Raw genomic sequence first — 22,785 nt, 5'->3', positions numbered from 1 at the left:
AATGGACGAATAGTGATCCCAGTGGAAGTGCACTGGGACGCGGTGAGCAGAGGGTAGCACAGACCTGACTTGAGACACTGAAACTTCTAGAGTTTAAGATGTCAGAGAAGCGGTAATTCTGGGTTAAGAAATGGTCAAGAATATGGTCACATAATCAGGTGACTGAAGTCAAATGATGTTTGACAGTTTCTAAGGTTGGGTATTTTTTTCTTTGTTGTTATTGTTGTTCTTTAAGTACAGAATGGTGTCCAACAGAGTTCAAATGGCTGGAGGAGGTAAGAGGTGAGAAGTTGAAACATGGAGGAAAATTCCAGAGAAACATGAAATGGAAAAAGTGGAACTGGAAAGATGACCATTGACAAGGGATTGTATTGAACTGAACCCCACGATGACACAGGAGGAAGAAGAGTTGGATTCGCTAACTTCTAGCTGCCAAGTGGAGATTCGGTGGAAACAACTTTAAGCTTAGCATGAACTGTCTCCTGTAGTCTTTGGAACTTGAAGGTATCTCTTATTTTCTAGAAAATAAAAATGTGGATGAGCATCAGAGGAACTTTCAACAGCTTCAAAGGCAATAAAATAGGGGTTTTGCAAGATGTATTACATTATCTTAGAAACAGTCTACCGTTAGTGGGTGAGACCATTTCTCAGGGAAGTGGCCAAGATGTGAACTGGCCATGTCAGCTTTGGTCTGGGAAACACAGCAGCTTTTTGGGGTTTTCATTGTGAGAGATGGGTGTGGTCACAAGATGGGCTGTTTTTCCTCTCCTTTATGGATCCCAGCATCTCGTGAAGTTATAGCACTGAATTTGACACTGCCTAACTGGGCATCGTTGTACGTACCTTGCTTGTCATCGCTACCGGAGAACTTGACAGATTTTGCACATCAGTAACCAATTAAGATCAGATGACTTTGATTTTGAAATAAAAGTTCTAAATTTTAAAAAGTGTCCTATTGTAATAAAGATTGCTATTTACATTTTACTACTTATTCACCTAATATTAAAAGTTTTATGTCAAAATAGATTTGTATAAATTCAGAAATATTACTAGTATACCCAAGCCTTACTTACCCTCAGATTTGTTATTTATAATCTGATATTTCCCTATGAAACTTAAAGAATACCCTTAACATTGTTCACAGTTTTTAAGGACAGAGTGTAGTTGAGTATGTAATAATATTCTATTCTTTGTGACCCACAGACTAGCCTGCCAGCCTCCTCTGCCCAAGAGGGTTTCCAGGCAAGAATATTAGGGTGGGTTGCCATTTCCTTCTCCAGGGGATCTTCCCAGATCAGGGATTGAGCATGTATTCTGCATTGGCAGGCAAGTTCTTTACCACTGAGCCACCAGGGAAGAGCTTGCTACTCCTTAGATATTTCAAAAAAGGTCTTGTAAAGCTACCACTCAGGTACCTCAACTTATAGGCAGGATGAGGGGTAACCCTGGGTAGATATTAGGACTTGATAAGTTGTGCAAAGGTTCTATTAGTGAAACTTCAGTAGAACTGTTCATATGAAATCTGGTCAACTGTCCTCTTGCAGTTTTGGTTGCATTGATTACACTGTAATTGTGCCATATTGTTAAAAAAGTAAGCTTTCTTTTTTTAGGATATGAAATATTCTTTTTTAATTGTTGAAATCTAAAATATCAATAAGGAAGTAACAGAAAAATCATAAATATGAACTCAAATGTAGTTCAGTTCAGTTCAGTCCTCAGTCGTGTCTGACTCTTTGCGACCCCATGAACCACAGCACACCAGGCCTCCCTGTCCATCACCAACTCCCGGAGTCCACCTAAACCCATGTCCATTGAGTCGGTGATGCCTCAATCTTTCCCAGCATCAGAGTCTTTTCAAATGAGTCAGCTCTTTGCACCAGGTGGCCAAAGTATTGGAGTTTCAGCTTCAACATCAGTCCTTCCAATGGACAACCAAGACTGAGCTCCTTTAGGATGGACTGGTTGGATCTCCTTGCAGTCCAAGGGACTCTCAAGAGTCTTCTCCAATACCACAGGAAAAGGCATCAATTCTTCGGTGCTCAGCTTTCTTTATAGCCCAACTCTCACATCCATACATGACCACTGGAAAAACCATAGCCTTGACTAGATGAACCTTTGTTGACAAAGTAATGTCTCTGCTTTTTAATATGCTGTCTAGGTTGGTCATAACTTTCCTTCCAAGGAGTAAACGTCTTTTAATTTCATGGCTGCAATCACTATCTGCAGTGATTTTGGAGCCCAGGAAAATAAAGTCAGCCACTGTTCCCACTGTTTCCCCATCTATTTGTCATGAAGTGATGGGACCAGATGCCATGATCTTAGTTTTCTGAATGTTGAGCTTTAAGCCAACTTTTTCACTCTCCTCTTTCACTTTCATCAGGAGACTGTTTAGTTCTTCTGGCAAATGTAGAAGTGGCTGCAAACATAATGTGAGTATGTGTGTTTTCGTTTGTCTGTGCATGTGTGTGTACTAAAAAGAATAGACTATTACTTCACATTTGGAATGTACCCACAAAAGAGCATTCACTCTTCACATTAAAACTAACTTGTTCCAATGGGCCCTTTAGAGGAACTCCAAGGAATGCTGTGTACAAGTGTGATGACCACTCACCCAAAATTGTGCAAAACCAGGATAAGTGGTGGAAGAGCCTGGGCCAGAGCTAAGAAGACACCTCCACTCCTGGTTCTGCCACAGCCTTGTGATAGCTTGTGCTGTGAACTGGCTTTTATAGACTATTGTTTACTCATCCGAAAAGCAAAGTGTTAGAATTTGATAATCCCCTACGTCTTTTTCTATACTGATACTACTCAAACTACTTTTTAATTTAAGAGGAAAAAAAGCAAAGATGTTTATCTCACAGCCTCCAGATTTTACCAAACATATCATGATATTTTCCTCTTCCTTGAGAGAAGAAAGCAGAATACACAGACACACACACACACACACATACACACACACACACCTATATAGTTCAAGTGGGTTTCCCTGGTGGCTCAGATGTAACGAATCTGCCTGCAATGTGAGAGACTGGGTTTGATCCCTGGGTTGGGAAGATCCCCTGGAGGAGGGCATGGCAACCCACTTCAGTATTCTTGCCTGGAGAATCCTCATGGACAGAGGAGCCTGGCGGGCTACAGCCCATGGGGTCTCAAAGAGTCAGACACGACTGAGTGACTGAGCACACACACACATAGTTCAGTTCAGTTCAGTTCAGTCGCTCAGTCGTGTCCGACTCTTCGCGACCCCATGAATTGCAGCACGCCAGGCCTCCCTGTCCATCACCAACTCCCGGAGTTCACTCAGACTCACGTCCATCAAGTCTGTGATGCCATCCAGCCATCTCATCCTCGGTCGTCCCCTTCTTCTCCTGCCCCCAATCCCTCCCAGCATCAGAGTCTTTTCCAATGAGTCAACTCTTCGCATCAGGTGGCCAAAGTACAGGAGCTTCAGCTTCCGCATCATTCCTTCCAAAGAAATCCCAGGGTTGATCTCCTTCAGAATGGACTGGTTGGATCTCCTTGCAGTCCAAGGAACTCTCAAGAGTCTTCTCCAACACACATACTTCAAACACAGTTTCAAATTACTTAAAATGCCTTGTGAACATACTGAAGTTATTGGAAGTGGCCAGTGATTATTAGCATATAGTCAATTTTTTCAGCTTGTATTTTCCCTTCATGGACTTAAACATGCCTCTTTGCGTGAGTGGTGGAGAAATAGACACATCTCCAGATATTTGCATATTAATTGACTTTCATTTTACGTGTGAATAAAAGGAAAACACAAAAGAAATATTAAACTCTATACAAATTTTTATATCAAAACATGCTACCAAATCTGAAATATCATCAGTGTAAGGGAAAAAAGTTAATTTGAGTAAAGTTATTATTAATCTTCCACATATAATTTATGTGTTTCCTGGCATTTGACTGGGTTCTATAATTTTTTACTGCATTTTACTGCGATGACATGTGCAGCCCCATCTATTCCCACTTTCTTCTGGTTGTAACATTAAATTATATTTGGTCTTTCCCAATCTTATCTCTACACCCCTGGAGAGGTGGAGCCATTCTACATAGCCCTTAGATTCTGAGAATTCCAAAGCATGATTACTATGTTCAGAATTAAGAGCTGTTCCTTTCAGTTAGAGAAGATGATGGGTAATGATTTTAGAGTAGTTTTCTTCCTTTCGGAGTTATGACAGTTGGGAATGGAGAGCTACAGAGCCTAGAAACTCTCCTATTTATGTATGAATAATATAAAATAATTTAAAGCTTTTTCTCTTATTTATCTTATAAAACAGAAATAATGAAAGCAATCATTATAGTATCTGCTTGGTGACAGAAACTGATAGCAAAGTTGTGACTTTTTTTATATAATATTCAACTATTCTCAGATTCTTCAACACTCTGAGATAACTGTTTGTACTCCTCTTTGAGAGATGAGATTTAAGGAGATCAAAACGTACCCAAAGTCTCAGTTACCTAGCGTCAAGGTTTGGATTTGAATTCAGCTGGAATGGAACTGAATGGATCCATGCTTTTAGGCACATGTGTATACATTTCACATCAGAATAAAGAGAACCAGGATAAATAAGAACATGCAAGAACTGTTGAAATACAGCCATAGTTCTTAGGGTGGCTGCATTGTAATGTTTCTCCAACTACAGTATACCAAAACTTGTAGTTCTTGATAATGGATCCTCATTTAACGAACAAATACTTGCATGTCTGCAGTTTAGCTTGGTTGTTGTTGTTCAGTTGCTCAGCTGTGTCCATCTGTTTGTGACTCCATGGACTTTCCCAACATCAGGGTCTTTTCCAATGAGTCAGCTCTTCGCATCAGGTGGCCAAAGTACCAGAGTTTCAACTTTAGCATTGGTTTTTCCAGTGAATATTCTGGGTTGATTTCCTTTAGGACTGACTTGTTTATCTCCTTGCTGTCCAAAGGACTCTCTTAATTTAAATAGGCAAACCTATATTGGAAACCTGCTGTGTTCAAGGCAGACCACCAGAAATTAAACAATAGCATTAGTAAGGCAATTTCCACCCTTGAGTAAAGATGGTTCCATTCATTATGCTCTGACAGTCAAGAGTGGTGTAATAGAGAAGCAAACAAAACCCTTTATGAGCAGAGAGAAGGAAGGGCTATCTTCTTACTAAAGGGGAGGAAGGTTTCATAAGGGAAGCAACAACAGAGCTGAATCTTGGAGGTTATATTCAAAGGCCCTCTGTCTTGGTTGATTTCCAGTGTGATCTTTTTAAGCCTGAGTAAACAGTGAACTATAGATGAGACACTATATCATGGTGGTTGGCTGAACCCACATCCTACCTAAGCCTCTGATGATTATACAGTCCTTGACCAGTTGGATAACCTTTCTTCATTTGTTTTGTGCTTGTTCCTCATAGTATTTGTAAAGCAGGGAGCAGGGATGGAGAGGGATGGACTGGAAGTTTGAGATTATTAGATGCAAACTATTATGTTTAGAATGGATAAACAACAAGGTTCAACTGTATAGCTCGGGCAACTGTATTCAATATCCTGTGATAAACCATACTGAAAAAGAATATGAAAAAGGAATGCGTGTAACTGACTCACTTTGCTGTATAACAGAGATTGGCACAGCATTGTAAATCGACTATGCTTCAATAAAATGAAAGGAAGAAAGAAAGAAGGAAGAAAAGAGAGAAGAAAAGAAAGAAGGGAAATTCCAGTGGAAACAAGCAAAAATATCAGACAGGCTGAAAGGCTCGTACAGGGTCTTATCTGAATGTTCAACAGGGAAAGGACACTGTGTTCTCCCTATTTCTGAAGACTTTTCAGATTTTTTTCATCAAAAATCTTTAGCTATAAATGAGAAGCTTTTCATTGCTGTGCCTCGAAGATGCTAGTTTGAACTAAGAAAGAAGCAGAGATGGGTCAAAGAGAAATGCCCTGAAATTGCGATGTGAGGAGCAGGGTGGAAATCTTGCTCCCACTCCTTTCTTTTGTTTCCAGGAGCACGGTGACTCAGACCAGGGCTGGGTTAAAACTGTCAAGCAAGAACCCTATCATTGCCCTTTTCCAAACGTAATTGTTCTCTCTCCTAAATCCAAGAGAGGCAGTCAGAAACACAGCCACGAATCAAGGAGCCAAAATAGCCGCTAATTGCTACTCCTAAAATGATGCGGTCTCTAAAAGAAAAATCCTGGGAGCTAATTAAAAGTTGTGGAAATATCTTCATGGTGCTGGTGCCTCTGTGCTTCAGGGATGATGACAGCATTTTTGAAAGAACTCAGGCACCAGCAGTGATCTCTGGGTGGGCTATGGAAAGTCATCCTATACTTTAGGAAAAAAGGGGCAGAAGTAAAATTCACAAGTTGCATGTTGCTCACATCAAGCTTAAAGAGGTTTTTTTTACTGTATTGGCGCTATTTTTTTCCACTTGTTATCATTTATTTTGATATTTAAAACCATATAAAGTAATACAAAGTTAAAACCAGAATGCTTATATACATAGGAGAAAGTTTTATAGTTTCGAGTACAGTAAAACGTATTTCATAAAACTATCTTGAATTCGGATAGACTTGGATAAATTTAATGCACTTGAATTGGTCAGTGATTGCTTAACATGACTTTGCTAACATTCAACAATACAGTCAGGTCTAATACGATTTAAATTTAGTCCCATGGTATTTTCTTCCCTAAGCTGTTGTATGAATTAGCACTGTTTGGTGAAAGGGCTCTAAATAAAGGGCGGGAGCTCTGAGTCTGTAACCTTGAGGAAGGACACAGACCCTCAGGGCTCCAGTTTCTAATCTATGAAACTAGGGCTCTGTATCCACACCTTTAAGGCTATATTCAGTCTTCTGTGTCTGTGTGCTAAGTGGCTTCAATCGTGTTCAACTCTTTGCAACCTCATGGCCTGTATACCCCGGCAGGCTCCTCTGTCCATGAGATTTCTCAGGCAAGAATACTGGAGTGGGTTGCCATTTCCTTCCCCAGGGGATCTTCCACACCCAGGGGTGGAACCCACATCTCCTGTGTCTCCTACGTTGGCAGGCAGGTTCTTTACCACCAGTGCCACCTGGGAAACCCAGCTTCCTGGATGGCTCAAGCAGTAAAGAATCTGCCATACAGGAGATGCTGGTTCAATCCCTGGGTCAGACAGATCCCCTGGAGAAGGAAAAGCAACCCATTCCAGTATTCTTGCCTGGGAAACCCCATGGACAGAGGAGCCTGGAGGGTTGTAGTCCACAGGGTCACAAAGAGTCAGACACAAGTGAGTATGGATGCACTGAGTCAATTAGATAGTTATGTGGAGGGAGAAAATCACCTCTTCCTCATGGCTTACTACAAAAAAAAAAAAAAAAAAAAAAATCAAGCTGCTTTCAATCCTGAATCTCTGATTAGTGTGATGCAACTAGTCAGAGGAGACAAGTAACCTTTTCTCATTTGGGAAATAATAAAGACTCATTCATATTTAGAACCAAATATACCATTTAGCAAAAGACCATTTGTGACTTTTTAAGACTCTTTTTCAGTATTTCACTTCTTAAATCTAGTCTTTGCAGAAGTTTGGGTTCTGCTACTTTGTCTTCAACAGATACAACTATAATGTCTTGAGTTTACTAGTACGCAGAAGAATGGGAGAAATTCCGGGCCTAGAATGTAGTGCATACATGTTTGTATTGTTTTACCTCTCTGAGATACTTGCTGCATTTCACTCTTTTCCTTAGTTTCAGAAGATCCATCCAATGACCACTCTCAGTCATCAGATCCATAGGCCAATAGTTACCTTCCTCACTAAGACTGTCTTATAAAAGAATTTCATTGGCTGAATTTACGGAAGATTTTATTCAATGCTACTGCAATGGGGGAGTGAGACAAAACTCAACTCTGCCGAAATAAAAAGCAGGATGGTTGTAAGCTGAAATGAACTAGCGGAAAAGTAAGCACTGCAGGATATTAGGGGAGATTGGTTGCCAGGGGGAGGCCTACATCTTAAAGTAGCAACAAAGTAACTTACAATTGCAAGTTTTCTAAATTAAAGTCTTGAAGAAAAGGGAGGCAAGGGGCCCTTTAAAAGTCAGAAGAAAACTGTTTAAAGTTTAGTCAAGCTGAGGGGAACTTCACTGTGTCTTACTCAAGATAAAAAGTGCTCTGAGAATGCTAAGAAAGGGAAGAGTTTTCTTGCTTAGATGAAAATCAGGTATTTGGAGAAAGACTTAAATAATAAACTATCCCCCATCGCTTACCTCTGTTTTATAGCAACTCATAATCAAAGTTTTAATTGGTGCTTTCTTATGAACAAGAGGAAAAGAAATTGTAAATTTGGAAGAATTTGACTTATGATTGTGTGAGGTGGTGGCCTGAATACAACTAAATCTGTTTTTCAGTTTTCTTTCTCTGCACAGTCTACGTAATTATTTTAATGACTGTGAACTCCACATAAATGGTGTGGTTGAGTAACGGAAAAGGAGGCAGGTGATGGCAAGTAAAGGAAAAGCAGGAACAGAGAGGAGAGAGACTCCAGGCTGGTTAAGACCTCCACCTTGTGGTTCAGCCTTACTGGGTGTCGCAATTCTGCAGGTGCTAAAGCAGATACGTTGCATCAAGGGCATCTGGGAACCTGGGGATGAATACTGGGAGATGCTGTTGAAGACAAGATGGTCTGGTTGGTTGGAAGAAAGAGGAGAACAGGGCAACCTATGGAAGAAGGATCCCTGCTGAAGTTATTTTATTTTGTGTGTTTTCAATTTTTTCTACAGCTTGAGTGGAGAATCAATGGATAAAGTGTTTAAAAGGCTTGGCTAAGAATGCCACATTACTCAATTCCTAAAAAGCAGTTGCCTTTGCAAAGACCACAAACCCACACATGCACATTTGCACACACATATACCTAAGACTAATATTAAAACAAAATAATACTTATATTTTCTGTTCATTTCTCTCGTTTTAAAAGACTTAACCTATGCAACCTATACTAACTTTGCAACATTTTTATGTCATATTAGTGCTTCTTCACAAATCTAGGGAAGTAACTCCAAGTAGAAGGTAAAAGAACAAACATGTCTTAGATGTCTTTGGCCTTATGGCCAAAACTCACCTACCCTGATTTCAGTGTTTATTCCAAGTCACATCTTTCAACTAAGCAATTTTTGTTGTTGCTCAGTCTGTAAGTCATTTCCAACTCTTTGCCACCCTATAAACTGCAGCACACCAGGCTTCCCTGTCCTCCACTATTTCCTGGAGTTTGCTCAAACCATATGCATTGAGTCAGTGATGCCATTCAACCATCTCATCCTCTGTCACCTCCTTCTTCTCTTTCCCTCAATCTTTCCCAGCATCGGTCTCTTTTCCAATGAGTTGACTCTTCACATCAGGTGGGAATGTGTACTTGACTATGTCATATAGATGTTGCAATTTTTAATATGAAGAATAGTGTGGATTTCCCCAACTTTTAGAGTAAAATAAACAATGCAAGAAGACACACAGCACGTACCCTGTCTTCAAAGGCTCTCTTCATCTGATCATTTACCTTGGAGGATGGGGAAGTCCATGCACCTCATTCAGGACTTTTCAGCTGGCAATAATATCTTTGGTTTTAAATTTAAGAAATCAATGTTTGGATAAGAGAATCTTACTTAATATTACATATGTTTCAAGGTGCATGTTTTCTGAAAAATATAGTACATGTATCAAGTAAGTTAAAACCTTTAATGCATGTTTTCAAGCACATTCAGATGGAGAAGATAATAAACCTGTCCTGAGCCAGTTTCCATGCCTCCCAGGTTAATGTTCCCAACAATACTAATGATTGAAGAAAACTTCTTCACATTCAGGCCTCCTTGGGCCCTTATGCAAATCAAAGATTTTTGTCTCAACCATTTGCCATGCATACGTTAGTTCATTTATTTATTAAACCTTTCTTAAGCATTAATTAGGTGCTAGTTATAATGTCAAGTACTTAAAATATGATAAATAAGGTCCCAACTTTCAAGAAGTTTACAGCAGGATAGTTAAAATATGTTTAATTTCCATAATGAACAGAGGAAATAACTCTGTTCATTATGACAATATTCAAATAAAGGACCACATGCCTGCAAATTCAACATGCCAACTGTTATTAATACTTGCCTACTACTTGAAATTATTCTTGGTTTTCTTGATCTAGCATATTTAAAGGTTCAGCAATGAAAAGATGATAATATACACTAACACATTAGCATTATACAATAGTTAGAGAGCAGTGAACAATATTAAAAATTCAAGCCATTTATTCTCAGGAAGAAATAAGATTTAATCGCTAACACAGTTCTCCAGAATCACATTAACTCTGTCCACTAGAGAATATATTTATTTGAATATATTTTTAAAAGGCCACACATCTTCCAAGAATTCAATGACAGTTATAAGAAAACCTGCTTTGCTTGATTTCTCCTTTGTGTTATAGTTAACACAGTTACCTCACTGGAGAAAAGGGATTTAATTGATAAAAATAACAACTACAAATGGTAAGCTTTCTTGGGGTGGGGGAAGAGCTCCTAGCTGATCAGTAAACAAAACCCCTCAACAGCCAGTAGTTCCTTCAGCTAATAATGCAGGATTCAGATTGCCTTGTGGTGTTGGTTAATCTTCTTAGGAATGAGTTATTCCGGTAAATATCCCCCCAAATGTCTCAACCTTACTATTTTGTCCTGTGGAAAAAGAGGAAATATGGAAATGTAGATTCTCTACCCCATTTCACATTAAATAAATCCCAAGGTATGTCAGGATGAAAGTGCATTTCAAGTTCAATGGCAGCTGTACTGCTCCCCAGTAAGCTGACCTGGCCATGCAACTGCAGAACAAAATTTACCCAGCATCTAGAACTCTGCCAGGGATAAATAGGTGCTATCTTCCAAGTGGAGGCTTGAAGAAAATCCTATTATCTGATTATGCAACTAAGCAAAGCTAAACTACAAAATAAGCCTCGTATCAAAGATATGAAACAGAATTGTGTTAGCAATGAAAAGTACTAAGAAAAACTGTTTTTTTTTGTGGTTTTTTTTCTGAAGAATACAAGTTTCATCAAAGAATGTCCCATAATTCTTTAATCTGAAGAGGGAGGTTGTGTTATTTATATCATTTTGAGGAACCACTAAAATAACCTCTGACAATGGGATGGCATGTGCCTTTAAAAGCCAGCTGAGATAGTCCCTAAAAATAGTTTACCAAGCAACAGAGTCAAATTGTTGGGGAATCTGCTCTTTAATGCATTAGAGAGTCTATTCCTATGGCACTTGAACTAGCCAAAGTAATAAATACAAAATGGTAATTTTCCCCCATGAGCTGTTCTTACCTCTCCCACATGCCTTTGTTCCCACCCAGGAGTAATATAACACTGCCTGCTTGCAGGCTCCTGGACCCATGGGAGAAGGCAGCGGCACTCTGCCACTGGGTTAAACGTTCTCAAGAGAAGGCAGCAATGACAATGAACCCCTCTGTTGCCTGGGCACTGCCTGTCTCTAGTTCCAAGGAGTGAGTACCCATGGGGTGTTTCCAGGACACTGAAATTTTAGATTGCAACAATAGAGTGCTTGAATATCCTTTATGCCCAGTCCAGACCCACCCTTTCCTTCCCCCAGCCCTAAATCAGGCAGGGAAAATGTTGATCAAACATGAATTTCTGCGTCAGCGCTGCCTGTGTAAACAACACAACCACTATTAAAGAGAAGCATTTCCAAAGATGAATCATCCAAGGAACTTATTTGAGATAAAAGATGCATTATGATTGACAAAGCTACTAAGAGACATGTTAAAAATTAAGATATGTGTGTGTGTGTGCTGCCTGCTCAGTCATGTCCAACTATTCAGGACCCCACAGACTGTAGCCTGCGAGGCTCCTCATCCATGGCATTTTTCCAGGCAAGAATAATGGAGTAGGTTGCCATTCCCTTCTCCAGGGATCTTCCTGACCCAGGGATTGAACCCGTGTCTCCTGAAAGTCTCCTGCATTGCAGGGAGATTCTTTACTGCTGATCCACCAGGAAGGTAATGTGGGGCATATAGAACTGGTCCATTGCAATCTCTTTCAAGATACGTTATCTTCCGGAAACTCTCAGGAGTTGTCATTTAATGTACACATGTACTGTTGATAGCTTTGCTTTTGTAATGGTGAAAAGCAGATGAAATAGGCATTGACATTTTATATTGCTGAATTTCTAACAGATCATGAGTTTGAAAATGTGACTCTTTCTATCATCATCATTTTTTTCTACCAGTTTTAACTTGTCCCTTATTAAACTCCTATGGACAGAGGTTCGTGACATTGTACAGGAGACAGGGATCAAGACCATCCCCAAGAAAAAGAAATGCAAAAACACAAAATGGTTGTCTGAGGAGGCCTTACAAATAGCTTTGAAAAGAAGAGAAGTGAAAGGCAAAGGAGAAAAAGAAAGATACACCCAACTGAATGCAGAGTTCCAAAGAATAGCAAGGAGAGATAAGAAAGCCTTCCTCGGGGATCAATGCAAAGAAATAGAGGAAAATAATAGAATGGGAAAGACTAGAGATCTCCTAAAGAAAATTAGAGATACCAAGGGAATATTTCATGCAAAGATGGGACAATAAAGACAGAAATGGCAGGGATCTAACAGGAGCAGAAGATATTAAGAAAAGGTGTCAAGAATACACAGAAGAACTATACAAAAAAGATCTCCATGACCCACATAATCATGATGGTGTGATCACTCACCTACAGCCAGACATCCTGGAATGCAAAGTCAAGTGAACCTTAGAAGGTATCACTACGAACAAAGTTAGTGGAGGTGATGGAATTCCAGTTGAGCTATTTCAAAACCTGAAAGATGATGCTGTGAAAGTGCTACACTCAATATGCCAGCAGATTTGGAAGACTCAGCAGTGGCCACAGGACTGGAAAAGGTCAGTTTTCATTCCAATCCCAAAGAAAGGCAATGCCAAAGAATGCTCAAACTACCACACAATTGCACTCATCTCACACGCTACTAAAGTAATGCTCAAAATTCTCCAAGCCAGGCTTCAATAGTACGTGAACCATGAACTTCCAGATGTTCAAGCTGGTTTTAGAAAAGGCAGAGGAACCAGAGATCAAATTGCCAACATCTGCTAGATCACCAAAACAAACAAACAAACAAACAAACAAACAAAAAACAAGAGACTTCCAGAAAAACATCTATTTCTTCCTTATTGACTATGCCAAAGCCCTTGACTGTGTGGATCACAATAAACTGTGGAAAATTCTGAAAGAGATGGGAATACCAGACCACCTGACCTGCCTCTTGAGAAATAAGTATGCAGGTCAAGGAGCAAGAGCTAGAACCAGACATGGAACGATGGACTGGTTCCAAATTGGGAAAGGACTACATCAGGGCTGTATATTGTCATCCTGCTTATTTAACTTATATGCAGAGTACATCATGAGAAATGCTGGACTTAATGAATCACAAGCTGGAATCAAGGTTGCCGGGGGAAATATCAATAACCTCAGATATGCAGATGACACCATCCTTATGGCAGAAAGCAAAGAAAAATTAAAGAGCCTCTTGATGAAAGTGAAAGAGGAGAGTGAAAAAGTTGGCTTAAAATCAGCATTCAGAAAACCAGAATCATGGCATCCGGTCCCATCACTTCATGGCAAATAGATGGGGAAACAATGGAAACAGTGACAGATTTTATTTTTTTGGATTCAGAAATCACAGCAGATGGTGACTGCCACCATGAAATTAAAAGATGCTTGCTCCTTGGAAGAAAAGCTATGACAAACCTAGACAGCATATTTAAAAGTAGAGACATTACTTTGCCAACAAAGATCCATCTAGTTAAAGCTATGGTTTTTCCAGTAGTCATGTATGGACATGAGAGTTGGACTCTGAAGAAAGCTGAGCGCTGAAGAATTGATGCATTTGAACTGTGGTGTTGGAGAAGACTCTTGAGAGTCCCTTGGACGGCAAGGAGATCCAACCAGTCCACCCTAAAGGAAATCAGTCCTGAATATTCATTGGAAGGACTGATGTTGAAGCTGAAACTCCAATACTTTGGCCACCTGAAGCAAATAACTGACTCATTTGAAAAGACTCTGATGCTGGGAAAGATTGAAAGCAGGAGGAGAAGGGGAAGACAGAGGATGAGACGGTTGGATGGCATCTTTGACTCAATGGACATGAATTTGAGTGAACTCTGGGAGTTGATGATGGACAGGGAGGTCTGGTGTGCTGCAGTTCATGGGTTTGCAAAGACTTGGACACAACTGAGAGACTGAACTCAACTAACTGAGCCTCTTATGTGCATATTACTTTCTTATGAGAGGGTAAGAAATATAATTTGATGATTACATTTTATTAAAGGTTGAAAGATTATCCAAACACTTATCTGTTAGCTTAAATACTATTAATGTGTAAATAAATATAGATCTCTATTTTTGTTTTTGAATATTCTGAATACTCACAAAGAAAGAGATTCTGCTTCTGAATAGGAATAGTAAGCCTGGGAAGAACGTCCACCTTATGGGAAAATAACATCCAGAGAAAATACAAATTCATAACGTTTCCTGAACCTCAAAGTGACCTGTGCCAGCAGGGCTTCCAAGGTAATCTGATGAAAGCCAGGCGCCTTCCAGGAACCAGAGTGGCTATATTCACTTACCTGCATCAGAGCATGAGAGGGACTGATGCTGGGCACCATAAAAATGAGTGACAAGTTCATACGGAATTTTTAAAGAGTTACTAAATGCCAAGATTGAGTGTCTCACAGTTTTGGCTGCCATAACTAAATACTATAGATAGAAAGCCTTATAAAGAATAACTATTGATCACAGTTCTGGAGGCTGGAATTCTGAGATCAAGGTGCCAACAAGGTCGGGTTCTGCTGAGAGGTGGCTTCTGGATTGCAGATACTACCTTTGCATTTTATTCTTACTTGGAGGAAGGGGAGTGGGGGTTTTCTGTGGTCTCATTTATAAGTGCCCTAATCCTGTGCATGAGGACTCCACTCTTAGGACCTAATCACCTCCCCATGGCCTGACCTATGTCCCAAAACCATCACATCAAAGGTTAGGATTTCCACTTATGAATTTCAAGGGACACAAACAGTCAATTGGTTGGTCATTACGGTGAGCTGGTGTGAGAATCTGGAAACCCGGGGAGCCTCTTGTCTGAGGATCTCTTCTAGACAGACTGGCAGCAGTGATGGGATCTCAGGCCAAGTCCCAGTGGTATTTGGAATCAGCTGTGGCACTTGAGAACTTCATTTTGAATTCACTGTCATTCTCAACACTTTCAAGCAGTGGTGGTAAGTCCCTCCCAGTTGAGCTTCGCTTTCTTTGTGCTCAAGTTTCTGATCTGTTTGGCACTTCATACCTCGATTCCCTGGTTTTTGAATGGAAAACCTCAGCTCCTGATTGCCAGCTTCCTTGCTGGGCACTGCTATAGTTCTCCACTTGTTTGGAATGCTTCCCCAGCTTCCATGCTGGGACCTGGGGTGGCATGCACAGTCTCCCTTTGTTTGGAATCTATTGCAGTCCCCATTATTGAGAGGTGTTGGCTCATTCCTTTCCCCTAGTCTACATTTTCATGGGAATTGGCAGTGGGTTAAGGACCAGGACAGGAATGGGTCCAGGAACAGACTGGGTCGAATTTGAAATTTAGACTAGGTTTGGGGTCATATTAAAGAAGCTGAAGTTGAATGGCTCTATGAAGACCTATAAGACCTTTTAGAACTAACACCTAAAAAAGATGTCCTTTTCATTATAGGGGACTGGAGTGCAAAAGGAGGAAGTCAAGAAACACCTGGAGTAACAGGCAAATTTTGCCTTGGAATGCGGAATGAAGCAGGGCAAAGACTAATAGAGCTTTGCCAAGACAATGCACTGGTCATAGCAAGCACCCTCTTCCAACAACACAAGAGAAGACTCTACACATGGACATCACCAGATGGTCAACACCGAAATCAGATTGATTATATTATTTGCAGCCAAAGATGGAGAAGCTGTATACAGTCAACAAAAACAAGACCAGGAGCTGACTGTGGCTCAGATCATGAACTCCTTATTACCAAATTCAGACTTACATTGAAGAAAGTAGGGGAAACCGCTGGACCATTCAGGTATGACCTAAATCAAATCCCTTATGATTATACAGTGGAAGTGAGAAATAGATTTAAGGGCCTAGATCTGATAGATAGAGTGCCTGATGGACTAAGGAATGAGGTTCGTGACATTGTACAGGAGAGAGGGATCAAGACCATCCCCAAGAAAAAGAAATGCAAAAAAGCAAAATGGCTGTCTGGGGAGGCCTTACAAATAGCTGTGAAAAGAAGAGAAGTGAAAAGCAAAGGAGAAAAGGAAAGATACAAGCATCTGAATGCAGAATTACAAAGAATTGCAAGAAGAGATAAGAAAGCCTTCTTCAGCGATCAATGCAATGAGATAGAGGAAAACAACAGAATGGGAAAGACTAGAGATCTCTTCAAGAAAATTAGAGATACCAAGGGAACATTTCATGCAAGGATGGGCTCGATAAAGGACAGAAATGGTATGTACCTAACAGAAGCAGAAGATATTAAGAAGAGGTGGCAAGAATACACAGAAGAACTGTACAAAAAAGATCTTCATGACTCGGATAATCACAATGGTGTGATCACTCACCTGGAGCCAGACATCCTGGAATGTGAAGTCAAGTGGGCCTTAGAAAGCATCACTATGAACAAAGCTAGTGGAGGTAATGGCATTCCAGTTGAGCTATTTCAAATCCTGGAAGATGATGCTGTGAAAGTGCTTCACTCAATATGCCTGCAGATTTGGAAGACTCAGCAGTGGCCACAGGACTGAAAAAGGTCAGTTTTCATTCCAATTCCAAAGAAAGGCAATGCCAAAGAACGCTCAAACTACCACACAATTGCACTCATCTCACACGCTACTAAAGTAATGCTCAAAATTCTCCAAGCCAGGCTTCAACAATACATGAACCGTGAACTTCCTGATGTTCAAGCTGGTTTTAGAAAAGGCAGAGGAACCAGAGATCAAATTGCCAACATCCGCTGGATCATGGAAAAAGCAAGGGAGTTCCAGAAAAAATATCTATATCTGCTTTACTGACTGTGCCAAAGACTTTGACTGTGTGGATCACAAAAAACTGTGGAAAATTCTGAAAGAGATGGGAATACCAGACCACCTGACCTGCCTCTTGAGAAATCTGTATGCAGGTCAGGAAGCAACAGTTAGAACTGGACATGGAACAACAGACTGGTTCCAAATAGGAAAAGGAGTATGTCAAGGCTGTATATTGTCACCCTGCTTATTTAACTTCTATGCAGAGTACATCATGAGAAATGCTGGACTGGATGAAGCACAAGCTGGAATCAAGATTGCTGGGAGAAATATCAATAACCTCAGATATGCAGATGACACCACCCTTATGGCAGAAAGTGAAGAGGAACTCAGAAGCCTGTTGATGAAAGTGAAAGAGGAGAGTGAAAAAGTTGACTTAAAGCTCAACATTCAGAAAATGAAGATCATGGCATCCGGTCCCATCACTTCATGGCAAATAGATGGGGAAACAGTGGAAACAGTGTCACACTTTATTTTTTTGGGCTCCAAAATCACTGCAGATGGTGACTGCAGCCATGAAATTAAAAGACGCTTACTCCTGGGAAGAAAAGTTATGAGCAACCTAGATAGCATATTCAAAAGCAGAGACATTACTTTGCCGACTAAGGTCCATCTAGCCAAGGCTATGGTTTTTCCAGTAGTCATGTATGGATCTGAGAGCTGGACTGTGAAGAAGGCTGAGTGCCGAAGAATTGCTGCTTTTGAACTGTGGTGTTGGAGAAGACTCTTGAGAGTCCCTTGGACTGCAAGGAGATCCAACCAGTCCATTCTGAAGGAGATCAGCCCTGGGATTTCTTTGGAAGGAATGATGCTGAAGGTGAAACTCCTGTACTTTGGCCACCTCATGCGAAGAGTTGACTCATTGGAAAAGACTCTGATGCTGGGAGGGATTGGGGGCAGGAGGAGAAGGGGACGACCGAGGATGAGATGGCTGGATGGCATTACTGACTCGATGGATGTGAGTCTGAGTGAACTCCGGGAGTTGGTGATGGACAGGGAGGCCTGGCGTGCTGTGATTCATGCGGTCGCAAAGAGTCGGACACGACTGAGTGACTGAACTGAACTTGGGATCATATTAGATTGGGTCCAATTGGAGCTGGTCTGAGTCCTCTGAGAGGCCTCAGGTAGATACTAAATAAAGGCCAGTTGCTAACAGGAATCTCTGAAGAAAAGTAAGTGGCAACATTGGTGCACAGGAGTCCAAGGACTTAAAGGATGCTAGGGGCTCACCCCATTTAGGCATTAGTCTGACTCTGAGACAACCAAAAGGACCTCACAGGTGGAACTAGAGGTAAATAATCCACCAGCCAATGCAGGAGACATGAGACGTGGGTTTAGTCCCTGGGTCTGGAAGATTCCCTGGAGGAGGGCATGGCAATGCGCTCCAATATTCTTTCCTTGAGAATCCCAAGGGCAGAGGAGCCTGGTGGGTACAGTCCGTGGGGTCGCAAAGAATCAGACACGATTGAAGTCATTTGGCACACTTGCAGGAGACAACCAAAAGCTAGCTAAAAGAAACAAGATTCTTCATATCCAAAGAATTGTGTGAACCACTTTTGAGCATTTATTTTATATTTTATGCTTATTTTATATTTGACAACTATAGCCCCAGAAGTTGTGCATATCTAACAAGATGGCAGGATTTTACTAAAAATAACTTAGAATTATTATAACCATTAAGAGGAGCATTCCAAACAGTTAAGATCATTTAAAAATGCACTTAAAAGCATGAACTGCCAAGTCAAGCAGAATGGAATACCTGTTTTAATAAGTTTGCAGAAGCCTCCAGAATGTTTCAGAATTCCACAATGGCCTCATTGAAAGATTTGTTGCAAAAAACTGATGGAAAATTAAAGAGATAAAAAATGTCCAAAACAAAAACTACAACCCAGTTCTTTGGAGAATTGGAAACCACTGCTTTTGTCTTGCAAATCTCTGCATAGCCAAAAGTGTGGCTATAGAATTGTAAAGTTAAAGAGTTTTCTTTTTCTTTTCTTTTCCCAATTCTCCAAATTTCACCTATTTCTCTCAAAACTGAAAATATTCAGAATTGGAGACAGAATTTTCCTGCATGTAATCAGCCTTTGTGGATGTGGATGTCCAGCCTGTATTCTCCAGAACCTAAGAAGCATTCTTTGAAATGCAAACTTTAGGGAGAAATTTCTCTAGTCAGAAGGGGAAAAAGAGAGAGAAGTTTGTTTGTTTGTTTTCTTAATTGGGCTAATGGTAAATATCACAACATTTCCACAAAGAGCAGTAACTCTAAAGGCTCTGTATCTGGCTGGATATAAGTGTGTGCATATCTATGTAGGCATGTTGCAGATGTGTGATGTTTTTTAACTTCTGGATGGCATTGCTGAAATTAGTTTATAAAAGAGCTCTAGTTGATTTGAAGTCAAGCTCTTGGAGTAATGGGCATTAACAGAAATTAACCCAGATGCTTTTCAAGTTCCTATGATCTGGGATAATCATGGTAAATAAAAGCCAGTAGAAGTTGGTTGGTGTAACTAAAACAAGTATGCATTAGGTCATCAACGTTGGATGCAACGCAGGGAAAGGACTTCTGTGTTGTGTGTTAGCCGTTCGGTTGTGCCTGACTCTGTGAGACCGCATGGGCTGTAGCCCATCAGTCTCCTCTGTCCATGGGATTCTCCAGGCAAGAATACTGGAGTGGGTTGTCATGCAGGGGGATCTTCCCACCCCAGGGATCGAACACGGGTATCCCGCATCGCAGACAGATTCTTTACCACCTGAGCCCCCAAGCCACCATGGAAGAATAAACAGCTTTTATTCTGAGTTTATTAGTCAGATCAGTTCCTGCAATCTCTGTCACAAAATTTGTCAGAAAAATAACTCACAGTGACCGTTGATCTTGTCAAATGTCTTATGAAGCTTAGGGAAATAATCTAAACATAATTGTTAAAAGCAAGTGACAGACATAAAGGGAATAAGAATTTTAGATGAGGTTTTTAGCTATTATGTTATGTATTATATAGACTTATAATAACTCCGAAATCTTTTTGGTAACTTGAAATGTCAGAGTTTTGCTAAGCTAAATTAAATGATAGAAATTTGTTAAATATCTACATCATTTCCAAGTAAAGATAAAATACTGAAACATTAATGACAGAACATATGGGTTCTCTACTTTTGACTTCTTATTACAGAAGAACTAGATATCCGGGTCTACAAGAATATATATCTGGTGCCATGCTGAGAAATTTTCTAAGAGCACGTTTCTAAAAATTATAGCAAGTATTTATAAACTTGGCAAACCACAGAATTCTAACCTAAAAGACAGTTTATAATTGTTTACTTCTTTATTTTTCATTAGAAATTAAGGATTTCAGGTTAAAAATTCTGATATATGTAATTAAAGCTACTAGAATGATAAGGCAAACAGCTCTGCATGCAGGAAAGATAGGATATGCTTTTGCTTTTGAAAACATATGAGGAATGATGATGCTTTTTGTTAAGGGAATGAGAGTAATTTTGTCTAAACTAGAACTTTTGATTATTTTGATATGGAAAGAAGAAAATTAAAGAGAAACTAAATGGATATGGAAAGAAAGAGAGAGAAAGAATAGAGAATTTCATCTTGTGTAATCAAAATGGCCCAAAATGAATATACATTATAGGAGTGTTAAAAATAATTCTTAGTATCCATAATGTATGGGTTGGCCAAAAGTTTTGTTTGGGTTTTTCAGTGAGATTTATGGGAACTGAATGAACTTTTTACCCAGTCCAATACTACGTAAACTTGATTTTCTTTCGTCCGCTGAAAGGAGAGAGCTTTCTTGATTGCTGGTCTGCCGTTAATAAGAAATTGTAAACAAAGGTTTTCTTTACCCTTTGTGTGGTTTGCCTTGAAAACAAAGGTTCTGTGTTTTATCAAAATTATTGTCTGTGTTTGCTGTCTTCATCAGGTCTTTGATTACTTAGGAAAATTGAGTCCTCTTCATGTTAAAAGAGTTTCATTAATAGGTAGTTAAGTGTTAAGTTTTATAATGTTCTGTGATCCTATTAGGCAAGTGTTTTAAAACTTCAGAAGAAACATTTTTGACAAACTTCCCAAAATTCTTTTTTTTAAATATAAATTTATTTTAATTGGAGGTTAATTACTTTACAATATTGTATTGCTTTGCCATACATCAACATGTATCTGCCACAGGTATACACGTGTTCCCCCAAATTCTAAATGAAGTCTTTTTGACCACAAGCTAACTTTGAGATTTTTCAGAGGGCCCTAAAATATTTTAAAAGGTTTATTCTCTCTATTTATAAAAAGAAAGCTATTAAACTAATGAGACTTATTTGGTATATCAAATCACAAGAGAGGCATTGTCAAATAAGAGATGCCAAACCTTCCTTACTTATATTTGTGTAGATAGGTATCAGTAATACATATATTCTAGAAATTGTGTAAAATCTCTAGAAATCTAATATGCCCTGGTACAATATTATCACTTGTAATTCTAGTTACTATCTTAACATGTAGGATGATGCCACACCTATCAAAAAATGGACAACAAGAAAATGATCTATCTCGTTGCTATTCTGTATCTTCCTATTGTTTCTCTGGTAGCTTTTGAAAATGTTGCTATCGAAACTGAGCTCTCACTACAAGGAATGGACTTGAATATCAGGAAAACCTCTTTGCCCATGTTCACGAAAGGGCAGGTGTAGAAAGCTGGGTTGGCACATGTGGATGAAGGCCATTCTGCTTAATGTGGCAACACTCTGTTCCTGAATTGGAGAAATTAAGATGGATAAACAGTGGGTGTAAATGAACTAAAAAGTCAGAGAATGTATGGAAAATCCAAGATGGCATCTGGTTCACCCCTACATCCTGTCAATCCCCCATTTATCAGATCTTACACTCCTTCACCCACCATGGTGAATTTAACAACAACAACAAAAAAACTACTCTTGTTCTCAGAGGCTAAGGCCTCTTGGCTCAGGACCCTTGGACACCTGCAGCTGAGCTTCATTCAACTGTCACTTGGGATGAGTTCTCAATATATTCTCATCATTGTACATATGTTTGCCAGATAGGTTGAAGCCTCCCACGGCTGCAAAGCCAATATCTTCACAGAGGAAAAGAAACTTAGAAAACATGCTTCCTTCTAGGGGCATACTTTCCACAATCTCCAGTGATAAAGGCATCCACTTCACTGGGAAAATTATATGTGCCTTAACAAAAACCTTGCAGATTTATTGGAATTAACACTCTTCCTATCAGCCTCAGTCACCAGGCAAAGTTGGGAGAACTGCTGGATAAACTGGATTTAAGCAGAACGAGAATGAATAACGTGGGGCTGAAGGAACTGATGAGATGATTATAACTGTTATGACTTAAGTGTTTAAAATATTTCTGGGTTTTAAATGTTTTTTCCCAAATTTAAAGAGATCTTTTTTGTAAGCACTCAACGATTTGATAAGCTATATCTTGTGATCAATCCCTGGTAGTTCAGCTGGCAAAAAACCTGCCTGCAGTGCAGGAGACCCTGGTTTGATCCCTGGATTGGGAAGATCCCCTGCACAAGGGGACGGCTACCCACTCCAGTGGGCTTGGGCTTCCCTGGTGGCCAGGTGGTGCTAGTGGTAAAGGACATGCCCACCAATGCAGGAGATGTAAGAAATGAGGGTTCAATCCCTGGTGTGGGAAAATCCCCTGGAG

Source organism: Budorcas taxicolor, chromosome 9, assembly GCF_023091745.1.
Source record: "Budorcas taxicolor isolate Tak-1 chromosome 9, Takin1.1, whole genome shotgun sequence".
NCBI classification, from domain to species: domain Eukaryota; kingdom Metazoa; phylum Chordata; class Mammalia; order Artiodactyla; family Bovidae; genus Budorcas; species Budorcas taxicolor.
This window is presented reverse-complemented; position numbering follows the sequence as displayed.